Below are 13520 nucleotides of genomic sequence, written 5' to 3'. Positions count from 1 at the left end.
AAAAGAGAGTTTCTGAGTACTAACATGTTTGAAAACCATGCAACCAAAGACTGTAAACATAGACTTAGGTGTCTGAATTCAGGCACCTATTCTTTAAAACCTTGGCTTAGAAAATAAAGTATCCATATGTGTATAGATAGTATAAATCACCAGTCACTTTTATTACATGTATGTTTATACAAAGACCTTAGAACACGTTTTTAAAATGTAAACGTTCCTTAGTATGTTTAACTATGTGTCTAAAGAAGATGTAGGACAGAAAGAAAACAAAAGTTTGACAAATGTTTCTGATCAATCCTGAAGAAATCAATAGGAATTCACTCACAGCATGATTTCATTTAACTTTCCATGCTAGGAATAGTAACCTGGCTTTCTGTTAAAGCTAAAGCATTCATACTTCTTAGTGATTTAATTCTCATGTCAACATGTATCAGGCAGGAAGGGAATGGCTTGAAGATTGGGAGGGGAAGGAGGACAGGGTGGAAACACATGGAAATTGTGTGGACTGAGTTGTATGGTTGGGTGACTTTGTTTTACCAAAACAGTTTTTTAATAGACAATGGGGTTTCATTGAGATGCATACTTCTCTTCCCTTTGAGGGAGCAGAAAGTGTCTGTTTCTCAAACAGTATTTTATTGCTTATTTGAAAAATATCTAATACCTGGAAACTGGAACAGCTTGGTAGAGAAATCAGAGAAAAGCCATTGAATGATATCCACTGCACTGGTACCTTTGTGGGGGGGCACGGTCTGGGTGCCTGGGATGTTTCCCACCCCTGCAGCCACACACCCTGCAGTGCCCAGAAGTTCGGTATCTCCATCTTGCACACTCTTAACGTGGTCTGTAAAAAAAGAAGGGGGAGAGGAGCCCAGACAGCAAGAGGCTCGAGACATGCAACCGTTGCTCTTGTGAATGAGTTTGATTTATATTTTTTTGGCCAAAAAAGGGAAGTATTTTGGCCCATAACTCAAATATCTCAACAGAGAATTTTGTTTTGGAAATGTCATCAGGTTTTTCTGCAAAAATCAGTCTTCAGTGAAGAAAGTCACCACTTTCCACCTTCCAAGCAAGGTAAAACTGCTAGCTCTGCAAGCTCCTGTGCCGAACTTACTTCTGCTCCCTTAGCAGACCAGAACCTTACATGGTGTATGGAAACCAATGGAGCATTCAAACCCAGAGAACATCTGGTTTACAATATTTTCTCCTTGTTCATGTTTGTGCTCCTGGAAGCATGTGCATTTGGGTCCATAAGTGTATGCGCTTGTGCATGTATGTCTGTTCTTATTTATTCTAAATATAAACTGTTTTCTGAAAGGACATAATTCATACATAGATGAAAGAGCACCATCCTTCATAGAAGCTTGGCTCAAAACCTGAGCTTGACACAGAGTGCCATATTGGACTAAACCAAAGTGTGGAAACAATGTTCTCCAAATACCGAGAGAGCCCAAGCTTGGATTGGTCCATTGCAAGGAAAGTTATGGATAATAAAAAAGATCCCAGCTTGCTGCTTCATTGAATCTCCAGTTATATATAAAGCAGATGTTCTTCTTACAATATGCAATGTGTAGGCTAAGAAACTGTATCATCTAGTGACATCTGAAAGTGACATTGCTTTGAAATGCACCTTTTTATCTTGTGTACACACAAAATTATGTGCGCACACACACAGTCTATATGGCTTAAGCAGAATGATTTATTATGAATTTTTCCATCAGCATCCAGATTTGACTGACTGTGGAATTCACACAGAACAGACTAAAAATGTTTTACTTCTGGGCTAAACCGATGAGTGAATCTGCAAAAAGAAACACTGCAAAATCCAGTTTCAGTCCAACAAGCTGAAGAGGCTCTATTATGATGATCTTTAGTTTTTGTTATTTCTGTGGGCAGGATACAAAGCAAAATAGCTGTGTCTGTTTAGCTGCCTGAACAATGGAAAAGTTTATGCAGCGCTTGAGCTGAAATGTTTTTGACAGTTTTCAATTTTAGCTCTTTTGATTTGGTAAGAAATCTGCAAAAATATGATTTTGAAAATCACCAGTTTCATGCTTTATTCCTTTCTCAAAATTAGACTATATTGTCCAACTCCTCTTCACTTACTGTGTCTGAGGGAATCCTAGAGAATAGCTGGCAAGAATCAGTGCTGGGCTGTTGCTTAGGAACTGCCTGGGTTTCTATATTGTTGCCTGATGTAATAGTTATATTGCCCGCTTGCATCTGTTAACAAGCAATACAACAGAATCCACAGGTACCAATAAAGAAATAAACCTGGCATTCATTACTTTACTTGAAAATTCATCAGTGCTTTTTCTGACTTGGCAACAGGGTGGAAAAACATTTTGCTCAGGTGCTAATTAATAAAATAGGAGAGATACTGACTCTACATGTATCTATTTTATTTAGATTTATTTATTTGGCCCCAGGGAAAATATGTTGTGAAGAATGTAGTGTATTAGTATAATTATAATTTTGCAATGCCATAGGAAGGTACGAAGTATGAGCTGTGGTTTGTAGCATTTTTTTCTTTGCTGTAAGCTGTAATGTGGTAATATGACCATTCTTTTAATGTCTTTTAAATAGAAGTAGCGTGGGTTCATTTATAAAAGCAGTAGGACAAGACATTTCTGTTGAGTCCTATTAGTAGACTCTCAGCAAACCCCAGCTACAGATGAGATAGCTTACCTTAGTGATATCAGTACTGACAAATCCAAGGATGTAAAAAGGAGCAAACGGGATGATGAGAGCACAAGAGAGACTCCATGACCAAAATTATATATTTCTGTATACAGATCAAAAATTAAAAAATAATAATAATTAAAAAAACCCAAAACTTTTAGGGTTCACTTATTAAAGTTTCTCTTGTAAGGACAAGAGCTACATTTTTTTTTCCCAGTAAAAAACAAGATACAAACTCATATGATTACTAATGCTGGCGCTATAAGGAAAGCACCAACTATCCTGAGACTTAAATTAAAGTGAACAGGCAGCATTTTGCAGCCTAAACCCCAGCAGCTCAATCCTCACCTAACCATGACACAAAGCCCAGTATAGTCACTGAGTAGACTCCTGTTCACCACTCAGGCTTTAGTTCTACACCCCACCAGTGTAAGAAAGAGGTGTGTTTAATTGGGGTACACTGTCATTATGGTATTATACATGTATACATTCCCTCGCCAAGTGGGAATTGCACACCGCCGTGAACGCAGCTCCTTTTGAAGGCTCCTGACAGAGGTGCTTTTACAAGCCCACCCCCAGCAACAGGCTTCCTACATTTAGAGAAGACATAATAAAAATGATTGCAGCCCAACCCCTAGTTATTAAGCATAAGGAAAAGCATAGGAGGAGTTGTAAGGAAGAGTAGACTCTGTGACAGTCACTTTTCATAAGTAAGTCTTACTCAAGGGAGTACAGCTATTGCTTAGAGGAATTACATTTGGTTCTATCTGGGGGCCTAGACTTATAAAGGAAAACAGTTTAAACTTCTGATTTGCTGTTCCCCTCCTTCTCAGCAGGCAGAAGTATTGTGTTGGAGTACTGTGAAAGACGAGGTGGTTCAGCGACAACAAACAAGGGGGGGGTATGCTCATTGCAAGGCATGGGGATTTGTGACTGCAACTCACATAAGTGTTAATGGGAGTTACACGCGTAAATCCCTGCCCTTCAACATGATAATACATAATATACCCCTTAATTTCTAATTCACCAGGGTCTCAATTTTAAAGCATTTTCATATAGTTTGTCCTAATTATAATCATTTTTAATGACAGCTTAAAAATTTCACATGACTGTCTTATCACATACGGTACTTAATTTCTCAAGTGAGCAGTTTCAATGTGGTGTATTCTGGGAATTTTGAGAACTAAAACACTAAGAAAAAACTACTTTGTGTAATCAAATGAGATGTTATTATTCCACTGTGTTTTATATACACTGGAACAGAGTTTCTCACAGTAATAGTGGCCATTTTAGAAAGTACTCAGAACAAAGACATTTTTTTGGTTTGGAAAGTTACTGGCTTAATCTCAATCTCATGGACCAGGATTTTTTGTCTAATTCTCACTGCTACTACTAATGCAAATTAATAAGTAATTATTAGCTAATGAAGTCTTTGTGGAGGATTCAGAATATGAGAAATTTTTCCTTTTCTGTAGGACCTGATAAACTCCACTATTATTATTTCACCTGATTGATAAACACACTATTTGGGTGCCCAACACACGAGTGCTTGCATATTGAATTTGAAGATGAATGATTGGGTTCAGTGTACAGCCACACACTCCATATAAAATACTTGCCCTTGCCTTCAATACCTTATTTGGGCAGGTAAAACAGTTGTTACTGGAGCAACGAGTCCTGCATCACAGATCCTAATAGAGAGATGCAGTGGTGCATGTGCCGTGGTGCATGTGCCATGGTGCCAGCATCTAACAATACCCCAAGGATCTGCCTAACCTTTTCATGTGCTGCAATGGACACATTAGACCAGCAACTGCTGCAAATCTCTTCTGAAGCATTTCCCTGCTCTGCAGCCAGAGCTTTAAGTTCTCTTGTTTCAGTTTCTTGAACTAATGGTTTTCTATTTTGCCTTTATATTGACTGAGTCTGGTATTATTTTTAACTTTTACTTTCAGAAGTAATATACTTTTTACTGCTTGCAGGTATGGAAGGGGCCTTTGCCAGCAAATAGATGATGAAATATCAGGCAAAGATTTCAAAACCAACCTAAGTAAGTGAGTTCAAAACATAAATGCTGTTTTCAAGAGAGATGGAGACACTTAGAAGCCAACAAGTACAATTTTTAGGAATAGATTTAAAAAAGTAATTACCTAAGGATAGCATGTAGGACTTCCTTAAAAAAAAAAAATTCTCAACAATTAGCATTAGTAATTAATAATATTTTAAATGTTTGATTTCAATTGTGCTGAAGCAGTCATTTGTTCAGTCATGGGAGAAAATACTCTATGCCCTGAGGTAACAGCATATCTTTGGACACCCTTCTTCTGAACAATTTAGGGGTGTCACAGAAAGTAAATAGAACTTGGACTTTAGTCATGAGCATGTTCCTGAAAATGATCTCTGAAATCAAACTTTGCCCAGTGACTAAATTTTGCACAGGTTTACCTGGTTTTCTATTAGTGAGTGAGAAAGAAAGTGAACTGCGTCCTAAACCACCCAAAAATGTTTGACTGTATTAGCATGTATATGCCCATGTTTTATATATTCTTTAATCACTGAACAACTGTTGACTGTAGAGGAGAAATAACTTGCCAAATTGGTAGCCTTCAAACTGTCTCTTTTTATAAGGAGTAAATGATAAAAAGAAATGTAGTACTCATTTGTTTGTTAGTCATTTTTACGGGTAGCTTTAAACTGATTTGTGTGTAGACTCCAGTTGTTGGTATTGTTTCCTCTAAAAGAAAAATAATTTGGCTGCTGCTGCTGCAGCATTTTAAGCTTTCACTGTTACTATAAAAACAATCCCCAGGAGATTTTTTTAGTCTCCTTGTATTGCTGGTTTGCAAGGACTTAGGAAGTAAAAGTTTAAAACTGCCTGGTAACAGACAAATCACTTTTAAAAGCCAGCATTGTACCGGCCTGGGAGTGCTACAGGAAAAGCTACTTTAGGAAAACAAGGAAAATGCAACAGTACAGAAGCTAAGCAAGCCTAATTATTTTTTAAACAAATATATGGAGGTCATCTAAACCGTGAATGCATGAGAGGGCTTTTCCTACATGTGAATTGTCAGATCTATGTTGGAATAGGCATCGAGGCGGAGACTGGCTTTGTAATGCTGCTCCCAGTAGAAAGGCATCTCAGCCTCTGAGTAATGCGCTTTAAAACAACAGCATACTTTTTCTCAGTGCATTAAGGCTGAAGTTTTCAGACTGGGGTACCTAGAGTTACACCTGTCTTGTGACAGCACAGAGCTCTCTGTGGTCAAGACTTCTGGTGTAGCCTGGGGCTTTTGGGGTAGATGTGTTAAATTGCCCACTTCCAGCAACTGCATCTAAGGTTTTGTGCTTTTGTAATTTTGGTGGAGAGGTGAATCTATAATGAAAGTGTTGCCCAAGGTCTTCAAAATATTTGAAGAGAGTAGACAAGAATTTTCAGTGGAGTACAAGAAATTGAGGAGCAAAACTCCCACTGGGATTTAAACAGATTTGGGTGTCCAGCTCTTATAAACTCCCTCTTTCCTAAATGGTGACTGAATCTTGACAGATTTGGTGGTTCAGTTTGGCTGGTTGTCTGTATCCGCTCAGGCTGGAAGCTGGCCCGGGAATTTTGTTAGACCATGAGAAGTTTCCAGGAGAGTTTTCAGCTCTTGGTTCCCAGGTATCTGAGGCTTTGCCACTTCCACTTCCCCCAGCCAGAAAGCGCGGAGACATGCAACCGTTTGCGAAAAAGGCTGGCCAAACTCTTTCTGAATCAAAGCAATATTCATGTTTTGGATCAAAGACTGGGGGAAAGATTTGACTAGCTCCTGCTTTCTCTGTCCTGTGCTGCCAATGTCTGGTCCTAAATTATACCCATTGGCCAACACAGAACATCTTACTGAAGTTATTTTTTAGTACAAGTAAAATAAATAATATCAGGTTTTGATCCTTAGGAGGAGCCATGCAAATCTGTTTTTCAGCATATTTTGTTTTTAAGACTCAAAGTCTCCATTTTCAAATCAGTGTGTCTAGAGCCAGGCTCTAAAATATATCTTGACGCATGAAGCCAAGCAAGCATCTTTCTATGGAAAACCATGGAGCACCTGCTGCTGCTCCTCCTGACACCCATCTCATGGCAAACTAAGTCGCTTTTACATGGGCCAAGCACCTCCATCTGGCCTCAAAGAAATTTCCAGGACCTGAAAGCAAACGGAAGAAGGTACAGCCCTAGAAACTGACACTTACGCATTTACACTGGGGTGGCCCTTGGAGCTCTAGCTGTGTCCCAGGCAGACAGCTAGTGGAGAAACAAAAGAGGGTCGCTGTGTCAGAGGGCTCACACTGAATGTGCCAGACTCCACATTACACTCTCAAAAGGCTAAAACAACGCTCCGGCAATTAGCACGTGTAAAGCCCTCAGCTATTTGTGTCCTAGGAAATAGCTTGGATTTTATTATTTTTGGGTTAAGCCATTCCAAACGGCAAAGCAGCAGTTATTTGTCAGCCATCTATTGATGTGCTGTCTTGATCTTTAATCGAGGCCGAGGGGGATACATTTCCACCTTTAATCCTTCAAACTTTCTAATGCTTTCATGTACAAATGTATACAGTAACTTGGCATTAGCATTCCACAAATATGCAAATTGTCTGTCAGATTGGACAGGCTGCATGCATTTGAAGTTGTGTTGACAGCCTACAGAAAAAAGACATTCTCAGCTCAAACATGAACAAGATGTTTATATCCTTTTTCCCTAAAAACATACATTTTATGTTTTAAGCAGAGATGGGAGCAAACTGCAAAATTTGGATCAAGACATCTTTTGCACCCATAAAATTTGGGGATGTCTGCATCAGGGAATTTTGATTCAGCTGGCTCTTGGAAGGGGGAAATTCAGCTCAGATCTGGCTTCTGTTCCAGGCTTCGCAAAATACAGAGAGAATTTGCACATAAGCCTCTGCTTCCAAGTAGGTTAACGCATAAAAGAAGCGCTTAGAAGGTGTCATTATACTCTAGATGCAGTGAGCTTTGCAGTTGGTGGCAACAGCAGTTACCTGACAAAGTACCATCTTGCCAGTCAACAGAAAAGGAAGCTGTAGAGCCCAGCATCCTTCCTGGCCAGGAGAAAGAAAACCAGAAACAGCAGTGGTGAGATGTAGAGGATGCTGGTTGTACAGGGAGCACTGATAGGCACAGATGCAAAAGGCCAGGGTGTAGATTAATCTATGCGTTACCTCCATAATTCAGACCCTCAGAAGCTCTCACATGGAGGCTGCAGAGTCCTGCAGACCCTCCAGTGATATCAAGACATGCGGGTGATGGTTTGAACCAGGATGGTCTTGTATTCTGCTTTTAAGCACATGACCCATCTCATGCAGCACTATAAAAGCAAGGTACTTATCTCCTTGGCTTCAACAGGTTTACACAAACCAAGAGTCTTACTGTGTTTTGTCAGCAAGTCTTCTTTGACTAAATATTTCTAAGTGTTTTAATTAGAACCAACTTGGTACACAAATGTAACTAAATATTTCTCTAGATTCCCTGCCTTGAAGTGAAGGACTGAACTCCCTCCCTTACTCCCAACCTACCATGTGAGTATAGATCTCTAAGGCTCTGGCATATTGTCAGCTCCAATAAAATATTATCTTAAATTGTGACTCAACATGGAAAAAAAATGCAGTTTAATAACTGTCTGCATTGAGAGCTGTGAATCAGATGGTAACCTTACCTAACAGCTGCATTTTGACACTCTGCATCTGGACATCCTGTATAAAGCATCATAAAGTCCAGAGCAAAACAATATGTCTCTGAAATAATTGTTCTTGGTAAATAGGCTTCTTCTGCAACTCATCAAAAAAACTTAATTTCAGTGGTAAGGATCCACTGAAGAAAGCAGGAAATATCCCACATGGTACCAAGGCCCCATGAAGCTAAAGGACCTGTGAAGTAGCGAGTCTCTTTAGAGCACAAGTTGAAATTCTGTCAATTAAAAATCTTTGCTGCAGCAAACCACAGATGATTTGAAGGAGTGGAAAGTTAAAAGAGAGAATATGAAGAACTTTAAATACCTTTTAAGAAAGACACTAGAGGTTTCCTTTCTTCAGAAGACTGAAGGGAGCACATTAGTCTTGGGATCCTCAGCACTCACTAGCTAATTTTCCCATGGCTGTATAAGCTGGGCATGCCCATGACACACAAGAGCTTGGGTACCAAGTACCACAGCTCCTGCAGGAGCTCCCAGGGGATTCAGTGTAGTTCCCACAAACCCAGCCATAGCAGCCTCCTGGCTCATTCTAACCATGTGCTTTAGGTTTTCCATGTGGCAGGGAATGTTATGAAGCCATGCAAGCTGTGGACTTGCTGGTTGCCTTCTGGCAGTTGTGCACTGACCAATTTCTGGGTCATATGCCAGAGCTGTCTGCTGAGACACCGAAATCTGGCCAAAGACCCTCACTTCATATTCCAGCTTGGTGAATGCTGGATAGCTGTTAACTTAATGAGGCAGGCAAAATTACAAACATAAGGCCATCAAGCACAGAAACAAGGTCACTTCATATCTCTCTGGAGAGCCTTGTAAGGCTGGAGCTCCTCAGTGTGCCACAGAGCAGCAGGGGAGCTTGCAAAGTGCGTGTTGGTATTATGGAATTCAATCTTAAGTTATGCTAGCCCATATTTAAACAGCCATTTCGAGCCCATATTTAAATGGCCATTTCAGAGACTTAATTCTCTTATATGGGTACGGATTGTTTGCCAACAACAACAGTGCTGCAAAGATCGGCAGTGTCAGATGGAATACCTTCAAAGAATGTTCTTTGATAGCTTCCCAAAAGTAAAGAAAGGACAACTTGGTGCCAGAAGAATGGCTCAGAATAGGAATGAGAAACCTAGTTGTAAAGAACAATAAGCATACTGGGAGCACAGTCTGACAAACAGGAACATAAATGCTTGCAGGATACGGCCTCAGAGCCGCGAAAATGCCAATGATTCCTGTGGTCTTCAAAAGAGTTGACAGCAGGAACTATGCCTTTGCTTACTTCGTAAGAGTAGATAACTCAGCAAGAGCGGAGAAATCATTTGACAGAGGCCAGATTCAGAAGGCATCTGAAATGTCTTTCTTTAAAGATAATCATGTTAGGAATCAAAAGGGGTCTAATGTTAGAGACTTGCCTTTCAAATGCAACAAATGATTATACCTGTCAAGATTTATGGACAGATTTATTTATGTTGACAGAGGGACCACTAATAGTTTGACAAATGAGAAGTCTTGACAGATACAACAGATATGTTCAAGTATATTTCCTCCTGTTTGAAATAGGAAATGAGTGAGTTATGACAAGCCTGTAATGTATATTGATACGACTATTCCTAGGCTCCTTCTACAGAAGTAGATGCATTCTACAGTGCTGGATACTGAACTGGAAAGCTGGTTAGAACCCAAATCATCAGCAACTGTCTATCCTCCTCCATCAAAAAAAGGTATTTTAAATTGCTAATTTAGAGAAAACAGGAAGGAAAGCTTTTCCAGGTGGTGCTTCTGGATGGAAAACTGACCTTCCAATGTAAGGCAAGAATTGAGAGGAAAGAAGTATTAGGATGTCAGGAAGTTTTATATTTAGAATGATTGCTAGTCAGGGACTTTTCAAGTAAATTCACAGCAAACTTAATACTTCCCAGCACGGAGTGCCAGGCATCACTGTACCATCGAGGCTGCTGATCAGCTGCAGCCAAGAAAGCAGATCTATCCTCAGGACTGCTGCAATCCTATAGCAGGGAACAGTTCTACTCTAAAACCCCACTCAGAAAAGGTATAGGAAAGCTATCACTATGTATTAGTACCTGATCAAAGGCCAGTCTAATGAATGGAAAGACACAAACAGCTTCAACGGGCTTTGCCTCAGGCTCTGAGATCTTTTAGGAGTTTTCTGTAAGAGTGTGCAACCATTACATCTCCAGCTGTGAAAGCAAGAACAATCCGTTAAGTGTTGCTCTACCATTCAGCAGCCTTTAAAAGCTACTTTCATTTAACAGACAGTGAGTGACTCCTCATTTAAGTACAAGATTTCCAACTTTGTCACAGCATGACTGGCTCTGGACAAGCCAAGCGAGGAGAGACTGAAGGAAGAATCCCTTTGCTGCTCTAAGGGCTGCCATCCTCGCCAAATGGGAGTGTGGTAAATATTAATGAAACAACACTTGGTACAAGACCAGTGTCTGTTGAGTGCGGTTGGTTTGGGTGCCAGACCCACATTTTCAAACAACAATGGGAGAAATTACCATGTTCCCCAAGGATTTGAAATAAATACAAATAAGCAATTTAACAAACACATGCTCTTGTCACTCAGCAATTAAACCATTTCCTCATCCTTTAATAAAAACTGATCAAGGTCCCACATATTAATGTGACTTTGCATACTCAATCGGTTTATTACATTAAGAACCCATTCTCTGTCTTCGGCCGATTAAAGTCAATCTGGCTGCCCTCCCTGGAGATCCTCTCAGGAAGGGGTAGGTAGCACGCAATTTCAAACCAGGACTATGTCTGACATTGAAATGCATTTAACTAAAGCACAATGGGTAATGTTGTTCATGCAAAAACGTTTTGGTGTTTCAAAAAACCATTAGAAGGCATCAAGGGAGGACTGAAGTTTTGAAAAAGAATGAACCTTGACAGGCTAAAGTAACTATTGCTCTTCACCAGCTCGCTCACTTGCTTGGAAAACTCCAGAAGGTCTATTCATCATTTTGGATTTGTTCGTGGAAGTATTCTGAGCTAGCAATTGCCAACTGCATCAGTCTGTGACATTCCAGGGCCCAATGCGCCATCTCCTTCATGTAAGTCCGTTAAATTACTAATATACTGAAGTATCTCAGCTTAAAATCCACTCTCGTGTTCCTTTATCAATTTTGCATCTGGTTTTCTCTGAGGTTGAAAAACAAAGCACGCCCCAAACACCTCCTTGCCAGTCATTTTGTGCACACTGCTCTTTGTTAAATAAAAAAGTCTGCTCTGTAATTACCAGACACAGCCGTGGGAGTGGTTAATCTTTTAAAGCAACATTATGAATTATAATACCAAGTGTATACTTCACTGTGGTAATCCTGCAGTAATGCAAGCAATATTAGCATGTTCTGGGAGGCAGAGTACTGCCAGGGGACCAGGGATGCTTGCAGGAGAAGAAAAGGGGAAGATTTTACAGTAATGAAAACGTTGTGTTTAGTCCCACAAGCTAAAAACAAACTAAATATTTATGATAAAGGAAAAGAATAAGGAGGATTATGGTGTCATTCACTGTAGAATAAAATATTACCTAATCTAAACATTTACATAAATAACAGAAGGATAATGCATGCTGAATTTAGATGGTTCTAAGAGAGGAGGAAATTAACTGTAACAACAGCATAAGCGTTGCTGTGTGCAGTGGTGGTTGCTCTTGGGGCTTGGCACCTCCTGTGTCTCTGTGAGACACAGCCCACTACAGTGGGACCCCCGATGCTATTTGGCACTACGAGACCTCAGATAAATAGAGCTCCAAAGAATGGGAAGACTTGCTCATGCTTTTTGGTGGAGAAGCATCCAAGTCCATCCAAGAAGATGTTTTCTGGTGTAGACCTCTACCACCTGAAGTGGAAAAAACGCATGACATTACCTGGCAGCTGTGTCAGGCTGTTAGGGGCTGCCTCAAAAGGAGATGGAGCCAGCTGAAGTGGAGGCACCTGAATTTCACGGTTTCCCAGGTCCTTTCTCACATGGGAGCTGACCTGTTTCCTGTACTTCATTTTTTTGAACTTCTGGCTCCCTGCGGCCTCAAGCTTGGCTTCAGCCAGACCCAGAAACCTCTTTTAGATAGAGCCATCAGCACCTGCCCCCACTTGTGCTACCTAATGGGCAGAAACAACACACTATGCCACCAGTCACAAAGCCCCAGGCTCTCTTCAGGACATAAAACCCCAATGGAAATAGCTGTTAAAGCATTTTTTCCCCCCAAAGTTAGCTTCATCTAGCCCAGCAAGTCTTGCCGGACCCCTGCAGCAGTCTGAGACCCAGTGAAGCCCTTGGGTTTGTTTTGGGGCAGATAACTCAATGCAGGATCCTGGCCAAATTCTTCTGGAGGCAGAGGTGGCACAATTTAACCACACTTTCTGCAGCTGAATCACAGCTCTGTTTAAAATCCTCTTCATTCAAGGCCAAGGTAGTTTATATTAAATATCCAGGAGGAAACCCTTATTCTTTTTGCATTTGGTTTCTACCTTGAAACAGGAAAGAATGTATACAAGGGAGTAAAATAAAAATATAAAAAAAAATAAAAATAAAAAAACATCTGAGGTAACTTAATTTCAGCATCCTAAAGAATGTAATCAAGAATAATTGTATTCCTGTAGAACTTGAACCCTCCTAGAGGATCCCATAACAAAGCTATCATTCTCCAACAACATTTTTAAACAATTCAACAGATTTATTAAAAGCTGTAAACTTTTTACACAGTAGAAGCATTTTGTAAGGATCAGTCTACAGAAGTGACACCATAGTAATAGCATTGCAATGTAGTACGTACATCCAAATATTCTTCAGCAAAATTATTCATTTAGAACCGTAGTGGCGTTTTTGGGTTGAAAAATGCCAGCATGAGGGAGGACAATGAGTTACTCTAGTGTTTCCCCAGACCAAACTAAAAAGTCCATGACTGTGGATATTTTGCAAACAGACACACACTAGAATTCAGCTAGTATGAGGCTGTGCACTTAAGCACGGCTGGCAAACTACTGTGCAACTGTTTGAGAGAGAATTGATTTTTCTCTGGTTGAAATGTGCAAAGATCCCATGGTTTATCCGAAGAAGTAAACCTAAAGATAACAGTTTGGTAAC

The sequence above is a fragment of the Pezoporus occidentalis genome, unplaced genomic scaffold, assembly GCF_034315485.1.
Source record: "Pezoporus occidentalis ecotype Australia unplaced genomic scaffold, CSIRO_AGI_Poc_V1 ctg35, whole genome shotgun sequence".
Taxonomy (NCBI): domain Eukaryota; kingdom Metazoa; phylum Chordata; class Aves; order Psittaciformes; family Psittacidae; genus Pezoporus; species Pezoporus occidentalis.
The sequence above is the reverse complement of the archived record's forward strand: the minus strand, read 5'-3'. Positions refer to the sequence as shown.